The sequence below is a fragment of the Dama dama genome, chromosome X, assembly GCF_033118175.1.
Source record: "Dama dama isolate Ldn47 chromosome X, ASM3311817v1, whole genome shotgun sequence".
NCBI classification, from domain to species: Eukaryota; Metazoa; Chordata; class Mammalia; order Artiodactyla; family Cervidae; genus Dama; species Dama dama.
Genome location: NC_083714.1, coordinates 156,796,776 through 156,801,818, shown reverse-complemented (window position 1 = coordinate 156,801,818; position 5,043 = coordinate 156,796,776).

The following is a 5,043-nucleotide window of genomic DNA, read 5'->3' as shown; positions in this document are numbered from 1 at the left end:
GATTATATTAAACACTCTTTCCATAACTTTTTCAATGTCCATTGAATCAGAACAAGGTGAAGCAGGGAGAAGTGTTGAAATTTTAAATGATCTCTAAGGACCCTTAAAAAAACAACAACAACAAAAAAAAACTTTAGACAGAAATCCTATCCATTACTAGTCTATACAAAAGAATCCCAATGTGTCTTTTTCATGAAACTCCAACAATTGACTAACTAGAGTTGCAACAAGTTGGAGTTATGCTTGATTTGAGTTGAAACACTATGGATGTGGGCATAGGAGGATACATAGGTGATACATACTTAAGGAGGTAACAAGTATGAATCCAAAAATGTATAAGGTATACTTTGTAAAAAAAAAAAGGTAAAACATTTAACTAGTTTTCACTACCTCACCCTTCCAGACTTTGCCATCATCTACTGACCCCCTGTGGACTTGTTGGTTTAGTGCCATCACATTAAAACTAGTCACATGCATCTTGCTTAGCTCTGTTCTCTTTGTTTGAAATGGTTTATGTTTCTCTCTCCTAGTATGCTCTTATAAATGCCACTATCTGTATCACTTATTTTGTCTATAACGTGGTCTCCTTCATTGTCCACTGTGTAACCATCCTCCGTGTATACAGATATTTGCATGTCTATGTATATAAATACCTATGTCTATATGTATCTATAATAGATATTTATATCTCTATATAAATAGTTATGTCTATATGTACATAGTTATTTATACACCTATGTATATAGAAATGTGTGTCTCTATGAACATAGGTATTTGTACATCTATGTACCTAGAATGTACATTTCTAAGCATATAGACATTTGTATATCTACGTACCTAGGCATTTATATCTCTCTCTCTATATTTACATATCTACGTATCTAGATATTTACATTTATGTACACTTATGTATATACAAATAGATGTCTTACCAGTATAAAAGGGCCTGTAGAAAAGGGAACGCTCCTACAAAACGACCTGACTTGGCAGCTGAACAACAACAAAATAGAAAATACTCTCGGTTCACCGGCCACCAACATCACATGGTATATCAATGTTACTACAATATGAAATAAAGGTTACTTTAAAAAAATAATGCTTCGGGGGACTTCCCTGCAGTCCAGCGATTAAGATTCTGTGCTTCAAATGCAGGGGGCGAGGGTTCGACACTTGGTTGGGGAACTAAAATCCAACATGCACATGGACCTGCCAGTAAATTTTTAAAATTATTAAAATAAATAAATAAGAATGTTCAGAAAGAACACACAAGCTTTTCGGTGATTCTTCAGGTACATTCCGTATTAAATTACAGTCTTGAGTTAAAACGGAAGTTTTCCCTTTCAAGGTAATCACAACTGGGCATGAAAAGTCCTGACACCTTGTGGCCATTGCCTGCAATAGCAACCTTAAAACTTATGCTTATGAGAACATTTAATACTAAGATGGGCTCAGTAAAGGACATCAATGGTATGGACCTAACAGAAGTAGAAGATATTAAGAAGGGGTGGCAAGAAAACAGAGAAGAACTGTTCAAAAAAGATCTTCATGAACCAGATAATCACGATGGTGTGATCACTCATCTAGAGCCAGACATCCTGGAATGTGAAGTCAAGTGGGCCTTAGGAGACATCACTACAAACAAAGCTAGTAGAGGTAATGGAATTCCAGTTGAGCTATTTCAGATCCTAAATGATGATGCTGTGAAAGTGCTGCACTCAATCTGTCAGCAAATTTGGAAAACTCAGCAGTGGCCACAGGACTGGAAAAGGTCAGGTTTCATTCCAATCCCAAGAAAAGGTTAGACCAAAGAATGCTCAAACTACTGCACAATTGCACTCATCTCATACACTAGCAAAATAATGCTCAAAATTCTCTAAGCCAGGCTTGACCAATACATGAACTGTGAACTTCCAGATCTTAAAGCTGGTTTTAGAAAAGGCAGAGAAACCAGAGATCAAATTGCCAACATCCACTGGATCATTGAAAAAGCAAGAGAGTTCCAGAAAAAAAATACCTATTTCTGCTTTATAGACTATGCCAAAGGCTTTGACTGTGTGGGTCACAATAAACTGTGGAAAATTCCCAAAACATGGGAATACCAGACCACCTGACCTGCCTCTTGAGAAATCTGTATGCAGGTCAAGAAGCAACAGTCAGAACCAGACATGGAACAACAGACTGGTTCCAAATCGGGAAAGGAGCATATCAAGGCTATATATTGTCACCCTGCTTATTTAACTTCTATGCAGAGTACATTATGAGAAATACCGGGCTGGATGAAACACAAGCTAGATTCAAGATTGCCGGGAGAAATATCAGCAATGCAGATGGCACAACCCTTATTGCAGAAAGTGAAGAAGAACTAAAGAGCCTCCTGATGAAAGTGAAAGAGGAGAGTGAAAATGTTGACTTAAAGCTCAAGATTCCTAAAACTAAGATCATGGCATCTGGTCAGATCACTTCATGGCAAATAGACGGGGAAACAGTGGTTGACTTTATTTTGGGGGCTCCAAAATCACTGAAGATGGTGACTGCAGCCATGAAGTTAAAAGACACTTACTCCTTGGAAGATAAGTTATTACCAACCTACACAGTATATTAAAAATCAGAGACTTACTTTGCTAACAATGGTCTGTCTAGTCAAGGCTATGGTTTTCCAGTGGTCAGGTATGGATGGGAGAGTTGGACTGTGAAGATAGCTGAGTGCTGAAGAATAGAAGCTTTTCAACTGCCGTGTTGGAGGAGACTCGAGAGTCCCTTGGACTGCAAGGGGATCCAACCAGTCCATTCTAAATGAGATCAGACCTGAGTGTTCATTGGAAAGACTGATGTTGAAGCTGAAACTCCAATGCTTTGGCCACATGATGTGAAGAGCTGACTCATTTGAAAAGACCCTGATGCTGAGAAAGATTAAGGGCAGGAGGAGAAGGGGATGACAGAGGATGAGAAGGTTGGATGGCATCACCGACTCAGTGGACACGAGTTTGGGTAAATTCCGGGAGTTACTGATAGACAGGGAGGTCTGGCATGCTACAGTCCATGGGGATGCAAAGAGTGAGACACAGCTGAGTACTGAATTGAACTGATAAGGGGAAAGAATATGAAGAGGAATTGATATCTATATCTATATCAGGAATAGCTATCTATATGTATACCAGACCAGCTGGAATGTAAGGGATGCTGATGGTGACTGGTTCTGACTCTCAAGTCTTCAACCAACTGAAGCTTGGAGTCTCCCACAGCCCAAGACCCTTAATGAACATGCCTGTAAAGTTAAAGTGTTAGTCACTCATTCATGTCTGACTCTTTGCAACCCCATGGACCATCAGCCTCCTCTCTCCATGGGATTCTCCAGGCAAGAATCCTGGAGTGGACTGTCCCGCCCTCCTCTTGGGATCTTCCTCACTTAGGGGTTGAACCCGGGTCTTCTGCTATGCAGAGACTGTTTACCATCTGAGTCACCACAGAAGCCGGAACATACCTGTACTCATAGATTAAAGCTTACCCAACTTTGTGGTTTACAGAGACACTGCTCTGGAAAGCGCCATGGTGTTCTCCATAGTTCTGCAAGTAATACACTTTTCCTTCCCATGAGCTTTGGCTGGGTTGTACCTTCTGGCTCTACACCCACCAAGAGGTAAACTCACGTTTCTGGTAACATTTCTCCATCCAGTCTCACAACTACCACTTCATACTAATTTTACAGTCAGTCGCTTTGCTTCCAATACATGGAAATCACATTAATTTTCTGTGAGCAAAGCTACCTAAGGGCCAGAAACAGTGTCCCCATTTTATCTTGTGAAGCCAGTAGGTGTCAAGCAAACTCAGCTCAGTGGATCCACAGTCCTCCAGATTGATGCCTCAGCTTACAGAAAACACTTGCAAGGGTTTGAGGTTCTACTTATACCTCATTTCCGAAGGCTTTTCATACCTACATTACATATACAGATGGCTCATCAGTGCCACTTCCACTTTCAGGCTAAAAATCCTCCAAGTTTTCTCTAACACCCTTATTCCATGTGTTGTGTTTAAATCTTTGACCATATGGTGTTTATCTTGTGTCTCATCCGAATGTAGTTAATTACACCGTTTCCCTTGAATAATGCAGTACTCACCACATAAGAGTTCTTGCCAAAACTGGATTTGATAAGGTAGGGCACAGGTCGGCCTCGGATAAACTCCGGGAGCACGGTTACAGTCTGGTGAAACCGATATACCAATTGAGGGCACTGGAAAGAAATATTCAGCCTGAGGACAACCCGCCCACTTGAGGATCCAGGCCTAAGAGGCCAGGCCTGAAAACAAAGAAACTAGCCAAGAGGCGCCTGCGCACTGGAGGCTTGACAGACACGCCCACAGAGCAGCCAATCCCCGAGCGGTGGGGCGGGGCCTCCATCGCGCTCCCACCCTCCGGGCACCTATTGGCCAGACTGCCTCAGTCACAACGCCCATTGGTCGCTTGTGAGTGACAGGGTACAGGCAGGCTGCTGGCCCTTCACTTCACCTCAGAGCCGAAGGACTGGACGTCGCTGAACCTCTAGCGCTCCTTGGGACAGGGTGGGCAGCGCGGCAGGGCAGCGGGGAGGCTAACAGGAACGCGTCCTGTGCAGCCCTCATAAACCCTTAGCCTGATGGATTCAGAGGCCCAAAATCCTGTCAACTTTGAGTAACCTGAATCCTCATCTGAAGGGGGCTTGCGTCTCGTCAGCTTCAGGGATTAAAAATCCCTTCACCCGCAGAAACACCGAATCCCCTAGTGCTTCGACCCTCAAATACCTAGATTAACCCCAGTTCCCCTCAGCCTGAGGCACCCTAAAATAGAACCCGCAGAGAGACCAAATTTCCTCAACTTGCAGACCCTGAATCCCTCTGCCTGGGAGCTCTTAAAACTTCCTCCTCAAGACCCTAACTGTTCTGCCTGTCGGAGACCTAAAGTCCCTTAATAAGAAACCCCCGATTTCCTCAGCCTCACAGATGCCAAGTTTTCTCACCCTGCGCATTCTACATTAGCCAAAAGATCCCCAGTCCCCTCTGTCTGAGGAC